Below are 14,580 nucleotides of genomic sequence, written 5' to 3' on the forward strand. Positions count from 1 at the left end.
TGGATAACTGATGCATGGCAGTTCAGATAGAGACCCAGTTGAAATTAGAGAAGGGACAGTGTACTATCAGTTGGATGAATATTTTTCCTATAAAGGAAGCTCATCCATGATGAGGATTTATCTCCTTCATGTTTGTGCAATTAGATCAGAGGTTAGTGAGTGTGTGAAGAGGCCAATTCACACAGGTGGCAGCACTGGACCCCAAGGAAAATTGCACAAGGAAATAGGAGGCTTGGAGGACAGAGGAGAAGGTTTGTGAGAAGCCTTTGACTGTCTATGAGCAGCAGAGGGGTTGCAGAGAGAGTAGGATAGCTTGTGAGCTGATTATTTTTGTAATCCGGACTATATTTCCACTTGTATGATAATACAGAGATGGGATTTTAGGTAGGTGCTTTCCCCGGGTAAATTCTTCTGTGTTATGTGTGATTGATTCCTTCTTATCAGTTACATATGTTCTTATTGATGTTGCTCATGGTTGATTAAGCTTCCGCTAAATTGTTTGTAGAAGTAGATAAAGTGTTTTTCTTTAGTACATTGTATTACCAGGTGATCTACAAGTGGGAAATTTCTACATGGTATCGGAGCTAGTTAATTTGTAGGAAAAGTTCTACATGGTATCAGAGCTAGCTGATTTGTAGAAAAGTTCTAAAAAATTCTACAGAAAAACCATGGTTGATAGCAGGAGACTTTAACATGACAACATCAAAGGATGAGAAGAAAGGTGGACTGCAAAGAGAAGAGCCAGAGATGGAGAGATTCAAGGACCTTCAAGCAGATCTGAAAATGGTAGATATCCTAACCATAAATGGAAAATACACGTGGAACAATGGACAAGGAGGGAGCAAACAAATAACATCCAGGCTAGATAGATTCCCAGCAACAGAACACTTCATTGGAAAAGATATATTTTATGAAGCAACAATCCTCGCATATCTAGGGTCGGATCATTGGCCCATTAAACTAGAAATAGCTATGAATCAGCCGAACTAGAATAGACCCTTTAGGTTTCTGGCATTCTGGTTGAGAGATCCCACCTTCATAGATAAAATGAAGAATTGGTGGAAGGAGACTGAGACTGGGATGGAAGGAATAAACAAAATGCACACCCTCCAACTCAGATTAAAGGATTTAAAAGGAAGGATAAAGAAGTGGAACAGAGAAGAATTTGGAAATATTCAAATGGAACAAGAAACGCTCTAGATAAGGATGAAATGAATACAACAGAAAATCATAGAGGAAGGAAGAAATGAAGAACTGGTAGAATAAGACGGACTGGTGCTAAATAAACTGGAGGAAAGAAAAAAACAAGAGGAAATCTTATGGAAACAAAAATCGAAAATTCAATGGCTAAAAGAAGGAGAAAGAAACACGAAATTCTTCCATAAGGCAATGTTATAGCACCGACAGCAAAACAGAATATTCTCCCTAAAAGACAACCAAGGCAATAGGATAACACAGAAGGCTGAAATGGAGAATCTGATGGTACAGTATTTTAAAGAGCTCCTGACAAAACCCAATATCATAAGGGAGGATGACATTGATAAAATTTGTCAACATATCCCCAAAATAGGTACTAGAGACCAAAACTTGGCACTCCTAAGGGTCATAACGAAATCGGAGGTGGAGGAGGTAATAAAAAAGATGGCAAAGAATAAAGCTCCTGGGCCAAATGGATTCACCACAGAATTTTATCAAGCCTCGTGGAACTTTATGAGTCAGGATATAGTGAATGCGGTAGAAGAGTCTCGATGCACTAAAAGAATGCACCCGGCCTTGAATGCTACATTCCTAGCTCTGATACCAAAGACAAAGAACTCAGAAGAACCACAAGGATTCTGTCAATAGCACTCTACAATGTTATATACAAAATCCTAGCTACAATCATGGTGAATAGACTAAAACGAATATTAGCAGAGCTGATATCCCAGGAGCAGACAGAGTTTGTCAAAGGCAGAAAAATAATAGATGGCATAGTGGTAGCACAAGAAGCAATACACTCACTAAAAAATTCAAAAACCAAAGGGATGCTAATAAAGCTATACCTAGCCAAAGCTTATGACAGACTTAATTGGGGATACTGTTGGGCCTCAAAATAGTCCCTATTTTCACTCCATTATTCACCAATATCTTCACATTTTACCTTCATGTCACCTCCATTCCACCTCCATATCATTACATTTACCTCATTATTGGGTTATAACAATGCTTTTCCAAAGTTTATTAATTCTTAACATTTTTAAGTGAATTTATGGCTAAACTTTAGAAAATAAGATGCTTATACTTATACCTAACAATTAGAATGAGTTTGTTGACATGTGTAGGCACAAAGGAAGCTTCCAGGGCATCTTTATGTGGCCTTGAATGATCAAATTCGAATTTGATAAGATAAGCCTCATGGAAAAGATCATGGAGGATAGGGTTATGTGTCTAGATGGTTGAGAAATGTATGGAACTAAAAGAGAGATTAGTGGATCATCATTATGAGTTTGTTATCTCATCTCATTGTATAAATAGGAGTACCTCCTCCATTCCAAGGGGAGGACTCTTAGAGCATTGTATCCAGCTTATGATGGCATAGAATAAAGCTTCATTTTTCATATATTTCCATTATGTAGTTTTATTTCCATTATGTAGTTTTTAGATATAAGTTTCCTTAATGTAGTATATGGAATAATTTGTCTTGTTCTTAAGAGAATTGAGCTCACTCTAAAAGGATGAGAGGAACATGTTATTTCATATTAGATCTTATTTCATTTAGTTGCTTAGATGTTTGAGGATTTGTTTGTGATTGATGAATGAGTTTTAAATTAGAATCTTATCAGCATATGAGAGAACAACCAAGGGTCTAAGTTAGGCTCTCTCTCCATTTGATTTGCATGATAATTAAAATTCATTCTTTTGCTTTTATGTTTCAAGTATCATATGAGGAGATACCAAGAGTCTAAGTTAGGCTCTCTCTCCATTGATTTATATGGTAATTGAAATTCATTCTTTTCTGTTTATGTTTCAAGTTGTTTCATTTCTTATGCTTATGAATGAATCTTAGTTTAGTTTGGATTAGTACATGAGAGGACAATCAAGAGACTAAGTTAGTCTTTCTCTCTCTTTGAATCTGAACAACAATTAAAGTTCATTCTCTTGTTTTCATTTCAAGTTTCTAGTTTTATGTAATCAATGATTTCTCTATGATACTGTAGGGAAGGACAACCAGGACCTCCTTAGTTAGGAGCCTCTTCCCTTGCATATTATATTGAATCATAAATAATTTAGTTAGACATAGAGTTAGTTGCCTACTCCTGCATATATTTTGCTGGCATCATCACAAGCTTACGAGTTTCCCTGGTTGATAATTTAATGCAGCAATTTAAGCCCAATAAATTGCCCAACATTTTGGCGCCGTTGCCGGGGATGGTGCTAAGGGATTAGGCATTAGGAATTTAATTCAGTACTAGTATTTTTCTTTAGACAAAATAACTTGTGAGACCTGGTGACAGCAGGATCTTCACAAAGAAGTTTAAGTTTGAGTTTTCAGATAGTTTAGTGTTTAGCTAGTTTTAAATTTTGTCTTTTCAAAAACACCCCCCTGCATAAATAAAAACGAATCAATCGATTAGTATGCTCTCTTCCTGCGCTTCGTGCGATCAGGAAGATCAGAAAATCTATTGATTTTGTTCGAATAAAAATACTCTTGCTGGAGAACTAATTTGCAAAAAGACAATAAAGAATTTTGTGAATGAAAAAAAAAACATCTTTAAATTTTTAGATGAAATTTAGTTTTTTTAATTTTAGATTTAAAAAATAAAAATTTTAATAATATATGTATCATATATACATATTATTATTAAAAAAAAAATAAAAAAAAAATAACCATTTCCTTTGTTTTTTTTTTTTTTGATATTTAAAAAAAAAAAAAAACTAACTCCATTATAGTTATTGTTTAATAATAGGTTTTAATAAAAAAAGTTATTGATTTTATAACTTTAAAAAAATTTCAACTTAAATAACAAATTAAAAGGTTGTTGATTTTATAACTTTAAAAAAATTTCAACTTAAATAACAAATTAAAAAATTTTGTTTTTTAATTTGTTGTTTAACAAAAAAATCTAAAGCAATAAAAAAATCAACATAAAAAAAACAAAAAAAATATGTTTTCATTTCTTTTAATATTTTCTTTTTAAGATTTGTTGTTAAAAATATATATATATATATATATATATATATATATATATATATATATATATATATATATATATATATATTTCTATGTAATAATAATATGTATATCTCCTATATATATTATTATTAAAAAAAAATAAAAAATTGACTTTCATTCTTTTGTTTTTTTTATGAACGATGAGATGGATTTTTATGGGGAGCTATGTCAAAATCTCATTGGTTTGGGCAAGTTTCAAAGGCGTTGTGTCAGGGTGACTTATACTCTGTGTTAGACATTGTCCATGGCTCGAATGGCAAAAACTGTGAAAAAGAAGGTCAAGAAAACAGAGGTACCATTTAGTGAAAGAATATTTGGGGCCATGCCACGGACAGATTTGCAGAAGGCTACTGATGAAGAATTTGAAATGACTTTACAAGACCGAGTTATGGAAGAAACAAAGGAGAAAAAATGCAGTGGAAGCTTACGTTTATGACATGCGCAACAAGCTATATGAAAAATATCAGGCATAATAAATGTAAATCAAAGTTGCAGACCGTAGAAGACTGGTTGTATGATGAAGGAGAGGATGAAACAAAAGGTGTTTATGTTGCAAAGCTAGAAGAGCTCAAGAAGTTTGGTGATCTAGTTGAGGAGAGGTACAAGGAGGATATGGAAAGAGGATGGGCAATCGATGAGCTTATATATTGTATCAATAGTTATAGAGAGGCAGCCCTTTCCAAAGACAAATTTGACCACATAGATATTGCTGATAAGCAGAAGGTTGTGAGTGAGTGTAGTGAAGCTGAATCCTGGCTACATGACAAAAGGCAACAGCAAGATTCCCTGCCAAAGCATGCCAATCCTATTGTTTTTGTAGCTGATATAAGAACGAAAACGGAGACCTTGAACCGCTTTTGTAGGCCTATAATGACAAAGCCAAAACCGGCTCCTGCCAAGCCACCAACGCAGTCATCACCACAACCTCAACCCTCTGCTGAAGCTCAAACAAATGAGAATGCTAATAATGGTGCCACTTCAAAGGATCAAGCACCTCCGTCTGAGCCCATGGAAGACCCGATGTCGAAGGACCTGCTAACCTCTTTCATATATCAGACGACAATGACAGCATTTCTTATTCTAACAAATTCCTCCGGGATGCAGTCATGAATTTTGTAATAGCCGGCCGGGGCACCTCGGGCATCGCCCTCACCTGGCTCTTCTGGCTCCTTTGCAACAACCCTCGGGTAGAATTAAATATTTTAAAGGAAATCTCTCAAATATTACTCAAGCGCATGAAAATTTCAGAATCGCATGAAGATTTCTTGGACATAGAGAAGCCATTAACTCAGAAGGAGCTGCAGGATTGCGTATATTTACACGCGGCCTTCAATGGCGGGCCGAGGGTGTGTTTGGGAAAAACATGGCGTACATGCAGATGAAGGCCGCGGCAGCCGGGATTCTGAGGAGATTTCAGGGTCGAGTGGTAAAAAAATCAATTGGCTGTGCCGAAGATATCGCTGATACTCACCATGCAGCACGGCCTTATGGTGAATTTGGTAAGGCGACCGCCAACGCTGTGACATCAAATGATAAGTCTTGATAGCAAATTCAATGTCATTCTTGATAGCAGCATTCTTCATGATGATATCATAAACATCATCTGCTATTAGACGCCTGAGCATACATGTCCTTTATTGTTTTCCCTGCTATGCGCTGGCGCCCGCAAGGTCGCCCATAGATCAACCCCTGCGGCCTCCGGGCGGTTCCCCGGTGGTGTTCTGAGCAGTGGGCGCCTGGAAAGAGCCGCCTCTGCCCGCCCTTTTCTGTTGAACTGTGCTGTCGACTACGCGACCGGCGCCGCGGCGGCCGCCCCTGCGCAGCCTCCGTCTTCCGCTGGTGGCCCAAAAAGCGCTGGGTTGTCTGGAAAGGTGACTGACGAGTTCACCGGTGCTGGAGCCGTCGGCCATGTCTCTCAGGTCATCAGTGCCGTCGTTGATGTCCGCTTTCAGATGGGGTTGCCGCCGATCCTCACAGCGCTGGAGGTTCTTGACAATCCCATTCGTCTTGTGCTCAAGGACGCCCAGCATTTGGAAGAGAACACCGTCAGGATCATTGCCATGGATGAAACCGAGGGGCTGAGACCTTGATCCCAGGTATGAAGGAAATGTTTGATCGGTCAGCTGATATGGGGGTGGAGAGCATTGTTATAGGTATGTCTCATAGAGGAAGATTGAATGTTTTGGGCAATGTCGTCAGGAAGCCATTGAGACAGATTTTCAGCGAGTTCAGTGGTGGCACAAAGCCCGCGTCTGATGATCTGGAAGCTGTGGTGCATGCATGTGAACTTGCTGCCGAGTGGCGTCAGACATTCCAGTCTGATGTTGTTGTGGATATTGTTTGTTACCGCAGGTTTGGACACAATGAGATCGATGAACCATCTTTTACACAACCTAAAATGTATAAGGTGATTCGAAACCATCCAACGGCATTGGATTTGTATGAAAAGCAGCTAATAGATGTCAAAGGAAGAAATTGATGCTTTGCACAAGAAGAAATGCTTTTTCATCCTACGGATCTTGGAATGAAAGCCAGCGCCAGGAACATGAGCACGTATGCTATCCCTTGGTCGATGGCGGTGCGGTCGGACGAAGGAGCAGGAGCGGGAGCCTCTACATTGGCGGAAGGTGCGAAGAGATTAATCAACAGGAAGGCGACAGAGAGCATCAGCACCGTCATGGAGACAGACGAGAAGGCCATCTTTGCTGAAGAATAACAAGAAATTTCGATGTCGGCAAACAAGAAAATCAAGAGAGGAAGAAAAGAGGAGCTGCGGCAACGAAGATCCTCACCCGGACAGAGCGCAAGAAGACCCTCACAATGATGATCGCAGATTTTGCAATACCAAAAGCTTTGCATGTGGAACACTATCAACCAGTCAATCCCATGACCTGCCAACACTCACGTTTTGTTTGGATTTTTCTTTTCCATTTTTAGGCTAAATTTGTTTTGTATTTATTGTTATATATTATATTTCTTTTTATTTTTTATTTGTTTTGATTTACATTTATAAATGTTGGATTTCTTTTGATTTGGATTTGTATATTTTTGTTTGTTTTGATTTATAAAAGTTGGATTTCTTTTGATTTATATTTGTATATTTTTAGTAATATTTTTTATTTTTATTTATTTATATATTTAAGTAATGTTTGACTTGTATTAATATATATTATGATTGTATTAGTATATTAATTATATTAATATATTAATATGTTATAATTATATTAATATGGTTAAAAAAATCAAAACAACATTTTTATTTTACATTTATTTTTTATTAAAAAAAAAAAGGGATTTTCTTTAAACAAAATAAATAAATAAATAAATAAAAAATAAAAAATACTAACTTCATTTTCGTGATAGTTTATTTTTAGGTTTTCCTAAATAAATTTTGTTGCTTTTACAATTTCAAAAGAAAATTCAACTTAAATAATAAATTAAAAAAAAAAATTAATTTATTGTTTAAAAAAAAAGAAGTAAAATCAACATAAAAAAATGATGTTTTCATTTATTTACTACTTTTGAAAAAAAAGAAAAGAAAATAATAATTCACAAAATTCGCGCAGATTTGAAAATAAAATACTTGGAGACACATTTCGAGAATCGATTGGAGGATTCTTATGACGATAATAGCTTCACGTTGGCATTAAACTCATAATAGCTTTCTGTTGAATGCTTTTATATGAAATACTAACATGCAGAACACAACAGATCTTTCTAATGCCAATCTTTTTGCCGAACATATTTCGTCTAACATCAACAGGGAGTATTACTTTTCCATGGTTATTTTAAGAATGGATTGATTTTAAAATCATGATTACGTCAAGTTTAACACTTTATCTGTCCTTAATTTGTTTTATTTGGTATGAAATTTTTGCGTAAGAATCATGAAGAAACTGGCCATTTCTTCTAGAGCACACTTATGTTTTCTTTGTACCAAGTTTTTTTTACAGGTTACAGGACAATGAAGTATTCATTAAGGAGATTACATTGTGCGCACAATTGGTCTTCAATCGACTAATTTCATGAAAAATTCTACAGACAAATCCATGTTCACAACCATTATTTTACACTCCCATTTTGCAAAAGATTTTCCACCAATTGTCCATGTCCATAAAGCATACCATCTCCTTGGCCATTTCTCACAGCAAGAGTTCTTATTCATACACCATGCATTTCCTTATTGTCATTTTCCATGTCATTACCATTCCCCTTCATTTCCGCAATAAAACCTTGCTTGAATAAAAGTCCTAGAGTCTAAGTATCATTGAAAAAACACCTAGAGGCTTGCATGCCTTAATGGCAAGTACTCTTGCCAATGAACAATGGGAGTACATTAATATCCCTTGTTCGTTGGATCTTGTAGGTGACTCGACCACGACAAATTTATTCGTACCTACAAAGATGTGTTAGGCATCCTGACTCCCATTGGAATCAATGGTGGGAGCTCTTGTGTTGGCTAGGGGCATTCATTAACGGCCACTAAGTCAACAACTTCTTGCTATGTTCGACAACGACACATTTAATCACATAGTAAGATTTGTGCCATCGAGCGTTGAAGACTTGAAGACCCATATTTTGTAGCAGATGAAGCCAATTTCTTTTCATTGTTTTTCAGTTTGTCGTCACTTGAGGACAAGTAAATCAATAAGGCTAGGAGGGACATGTAACTTATATATTTTATATACCTTCCAAGCCTTATAGATTTTCAGCCATATTCAGTAGACTCATCAGATTCATCATCTAGTAGTAGAGGATCCAGCAGCCGATATGACAACACAGATCTATCTTTCATCCACAGCTTGAAGACGAAGCTCCAGAGCAAAATTGTGGCAGCTGAACATGCATGATTCATCCACCATTTTCCCAAATAAGTAAAGAAGACCATGAACAAAAGTTTTTGCAGCCACACGTGCACAACTCTCATCCATTTTGGAAGGGTAAGTTAAGGTATGATATTTTCTAACTTTTAACCATTAAATTCCTTGAAAAGTTAGAATAATAATTTTTGGAAAAAACTTCACTTCCTTTTTCCTTGCTTTCCCCATTTCACATAATTGCCCAAATCATCCGTTTAAGGGGAAGGATACATCCACATTCATATATCACATTCATATAACATCCACATTCATATATTACATTCTTAACCCCACTTACCTTCAAAATATATTCACTATTACATGAGCATACAAATGGCTTTGTCAAAAATATTTGAAAGTTAATTGGATGCCAATACAATCATGGTTGTTACACAAGAACTAACCATGATGCATTCCAACAAAAATACTCTGCAATAAAAATCACATTATCAATATGCAAAGATCATACATTGAATGCAACAAACAAAATATGGTTGAAACACATGAACCAACCAAGTTGTAGTTCATCAAAATAACGCTTTGCAAAAGTTAAGTAAATGATATCATGCAGAGTTTAAGCCAAAGCTCAAAAAGTAATGTAATAGATTGCATGAGGACATGCAATACCTTGAGTTTGGGGGAGATGTTGGGCCTCAAAATAGTCCCTATTTTCACTCCATTATTCACCAATATCTTCACATTTTACCTTCATGTCACCTCCATTCCACCTCCATATCATTACAATTACCTCATTATTGGGTTATAACAATGCTTTTCCAAAGTTTATTAATTCTTAACATTTTTAAGTGAATTTATGGCTAAACTTTAGAAAATAAGATGCTTATACTTATACCTAACAATTAGAATGAGTTTGTTGACATGTGTAGGCACAAAGGAAGCTTCCAGGGCATCTTTATGTGGCCTTGAATGATCAAATTCGAATTTGATAAGATAAGCCTCATGGAAAAGATCATGGAGGATAGGGTTATGTGTCTAGATGGTTGAGAAATGTATGGAACTAAAAGAGAGATTAGTGGATCATCATTATGAGTTTGTTATCTCATCTCATTGTATAAATAGGAGTACCTCCTCCATTCCAAGGGGAGGACTCTTAGAGCATTGTATCCAGCTTATGATGGCATAGAATAAAGCTTCATTTTTCATATATTTCCATTATGTAGTTTTATTTCCATTATGTAGTTTTTAGATATAAGTTTCCTTAATGTAGTATATGGAATAATTTGTCTTGTTCTTAAGAGAATTGAGCTCACTCTAAAAGGATGAGAGGAACATGTTATTTCATATTAGATCTTATTTCATTTAGTTGCTTAGATGTTTGAGGATTTGTTTGTGATTGATGAATGAGTTTTAAATTAGAATCTTATTGGCATATGAGAGAAGAACCAAGGGTCTAAGTTAGGCTCTCTCTCCATTTGATTTGCATGATAATTAAAATTCATTCTTTTGCTTTTATGTTTCAAGTATCATATGAGGAGATACCAAGAGTCTAAGTTAGGCTCTCTCTCCATTGATTTATATGGTAATTGAAATTCATTCTTTTCTGTTTATGTTTCAAGTTGTTTCATTTCTTATGCTCATGAATGAATCTTAGTTTAGTTTGGATTAGTACATGAGAGGACAATCAAGAGACTAAGTTAGTCTTTCTCTCTCTTTGAATCTGAACAACAATTAAAGTTCATTCTCTTGTTTTCATTTCAAGTTTCTAGTTTTATGTAATCAATGATTTCTCTATGATACTGTAGGGAAGGACAACCAGGACCTCCTTAGTTAGGAGCCTCTTCCCTTGCATATTATATTGAATCATAAATAATTTAGTTAGACATAGAGTTAGTTGCCTACTCCTGCATATATTTTGCTGGCATCATCACAAGCTTACGAGTTTCCCTGGTTGATAATTTAATGCAGCAATTTAAGCCCAATAAATTGCCCAACAGATACCTCCAACAAATCCTAAAGGTATATGGCTTTGATGACAGATGGATAAATTGGGTAATGTCAATGATAACTACACCAGTTATGTCAGTACTCCTAAACAGGTCACCAACATAAGCCTTCAATCCATCCAGAGGACTTAGGCAGGGTGACCCGATATCCCCATTCTTGTTTATCCTTGCAGCAGATGGACTAGGAAGACTGATAAAAGCTAAAGTCAATAGCGAACAACTGAAGGGATTAAGACTTTGGGGAAATGACCTACCTCTAACCCACCAACAATTTGTTGATGATGTTATGTTATATGGACAGGCAACACTCAAAGAAGCAAAAAAAATAATGGAAATTCTCACAGAATTCACAGGGGCCTCTGGGACAGAGATAAGCAAAGAAAAATCGGAAATTTATTTCTTCAATACCCAAGCTTCCTCCCAAGCCTTCCTGGCAAGATGTTATATACCTAGGGGGGATAATATGGGGTACCAAGGGAGGTACCCAAGGTAATAATGTAGTAATGGGATGGGCCATATTAATAAATAAGGTGGTTAACCCATGTCATGTAAGGGACCACAAGTAGTTAATAATAATGTAATGGGCCCATGGTATTAGTTGATGGTATGAGGGAACCATGGTAATGACCGATGGTATTGTATGTATGATGCCTATATAGAGGCTAGAGACTCCACTTGGGAGATAGGGAAGTATTATTGTATGAACAGGCATATGGCTTATGGAGTGTTCTCCTTCCTTAAGGAGTGAATGTATGGTGTTGCCCTACCATAAGGGTTGATCAATAAGGAATCATTTCATCTTATTCTTGGGTTATTTGCATTATCTTATATTTTCGTATTTGATCTATAATATTTCCGGGTTAGATCTACAACAATTGGTATCAGAGCTACAACAATTGGTATCGGAGCCAAGTAAGTGAATTTTTTTTTTCAAACCCTCTTCATGGAAACTTTTACTGGAAAATATGATAGCCCTAATATTGAAGAATTCATACAAAGCCTAAAGAAAATATATAAAGAGGAGATATCACTGATCTAAAAATCAGTGGGGTTGCAGACAATTTTCAGGGCAGCGATTTTGCGGCACAGATCTAGACATCTTGGTACAATATTTGCAAAATATAATTGCAGATCTGGATTCTTTGGGAAAAAATACCCAATTTCAAAAAACGAATCAGTCGAATCGGAGTCCGGATGAGGGAGATATCGCTGATTTAAAATCAGCTCTTTTTTGCAGAAATTTTGGTGACGGCGGGAGAGTTGCAGCGCAGATATGAAATTCTAGTGCCTGTATCAATATTTCTATCGCATGGGCAGATGCAGAATGATTGTTGCATTTCTGAAAACAGGTTATAATAGGGATTCTGAGCAATATTGACAAAATTGTGACCACTTCAAATTTTCGCCAATTTTTTTGTGATGGTAGGCCTAGATCTGAATTTGAGGGACTTGTATCCATTTGATGGCTCTCATCCAGCCAAATGGCTAGCACAAATGGAGAAATGTTTTATATTGAATTACATCATTGATGATGAGACTCAGCTGAGTGTGGCAACAATGTACTTGGACAATGAAAGATTCCAATGGTGGCAAAGGCATCAACGTGGCTATCGAAGGCCCTTGACTTGGGACAAATTCACAAAAGCTCTTATGGAACACTTTAACCGTAAAGCTAATCTTGTGGATAAGCTCACACAAACAGACACACAGCCTAGCAAAGATTTTATTTTTACAGGAAAGAAGGAAACTAAAGAACCTAAAGGGTTATTTCCTACTGGTATATCTTTATTGCAGGTTCATGGATTGATTCAGAAGGAGAAAATCATTGTGTCTATAAATGCTAGTTGCAAGCAAAATCTTATAAGTATTAATTTGGCAAAAAGATTGCAAGTTCCAGCAAAACACATTGAAACTGCACAGATTGATAATGAGGATGTTCAAGTGTATAAGGATTTGAAGATTTCTATGGATAAGTATGTGTTGCATGGTGATTTTTATGCTTCAGAGACAGATAATATGGATGTTGTTTTGGGATATCCTTGGATGGAATCTGTGGGTACTATCAATATTAATGTGCAGAAGAAATTCTTGAAGCTCTGGTATAAAAAGAAGAAAATTACAGTGCATGATATTTCCATTAAGACCCAAGCAGATACTATGGAGGCAGAAGCACAAAGCTCTAATGACACTTACACATCTGATGATGAGCCAGTGATGATCGAAAATCAAACACAAACAGAGGCGGAAGCAGAAAAGGTAACAGGTGCTGACACATCGGATGAGGGTTCAGTGGTTGAAGTCATATTGGAAAAGAAGACACCACAACAAGCACCACAGCAGGGTGAATTAAAGAAAAAGACATCGTGGGTTAAAACTTCAACATATCATCACCCACATCACCCCGCAAGACAACCATCAAGATGGAAACCAAGTAGTCACATGACGGATAGCGAGGAGAGAAGATCCACCCACTACACATCAACACAGAAGCGCTGCCACGATCAACTTCCAGCTCAAGCGAGCGAGGCACCAGCGAGATTGAGGGTTCACCTTTCTCTTGGATGGCTAGATGCACGTGCATGGTATCAGTGGACTACTCTTTTGAGTAGATCTTATTATTTATGTTCTTCCCATGTTTCGGGGACGAAACATGCTTAGGGGGGTGGAATGTGATATACCTAGGGGGGATAATATGGGGTACCAAGGGAGGTACCCAAGGTAATAATGTAATAATGGGATGGGCCATAGTAATAAATAAGGTGGTTAACCCATGTCATGTAAGGGACCACAAGTAGTTAATAATAATGTAATGGGCCCATGGTATTAGTTGATGGTATGAGGGAACCATGGTAATGACCCAAGATATTGTATGTATGAGGCCTATATAGAGGCTAGAGACTCCACTTGGGAGATAGGGAAGTATTATTGTATGAACAGGCATATGGCTTGTGGAGTGTTCTCCTTCCTTAAGGAGTGAATGTATGGTGTTGCCCTACCATAAGGGTTGATCAATAAAGAATCATTTCATCTTATTCTTGGGTTTATTTGCATTATCTTATATTTTCGTATTTGATCTATAATATTTCCGGGTTAGATCTACAACACAAGAACCATGGGATTCAAAGTCGGGAACATCCCTACCAAGTACTTAGGAATCCAATTAAATGACAAGCAAAACAGAGTTGCTAACTGGGGAACCTTGATGGGTAAGATCCAACGGAGAATGCAAAATTAGACATTCAAAGCGCTAAATATCCCGAGCCATATAATCCTGCTAAAATTGGTGCTCCAATCCATATCGATCTATCAACTTACCAGCCAAGCCACACCTAAAACAATCTGCTAGAAAATGGTAGATATGTTTAAAAAGTTCCTATGGCAAGGGTCGAGTAAGATAAAAAAATGGGTGCTTCTATCCTAGAGTTGACTAAGTAAATCCCTAAAAGAAGGAGGACTAGGCCTGAGAGACCCCTACATCCTGAACCAGGTAATGGGGGAAAAGTTGTGGTGGCGATGGACACAGGGAGGGGACGACCTGTGGAAA

At 36.7% G+C, this 14,580-nt stretch overlaps 1 pseudogene; it reads left to right on the top strand.

Moving 5' to 3' along the window:
- The first annotated feature begins 4,457 nt into the window (after positions 1–4,457).
- Positions 4,458–5,323, top strand: LOC149182808 (heat shock 70 kDa protein 15 pseudogene; annotated as a pseudogene).
- The last annotated feature ends 9,257 nt before the right edge of the window (positions 5,324–14,580 follow it).

Source organism: Pinus tabuliformis, chromosome 3_2 (assembly GCF_031772625.1).
Source record: "Pinus tabuliformis cultivar Carrire ecotype Pingquan chromosome 3_2, CPIR1, whole genome shotgun sequence".
Taxonomy (NCBI): Eukaryota; Viridiplantae; Streptophyta; class Pinopsida; order Pinales; family Pinaceae; genus Pinus; species Pinus tabuliformis.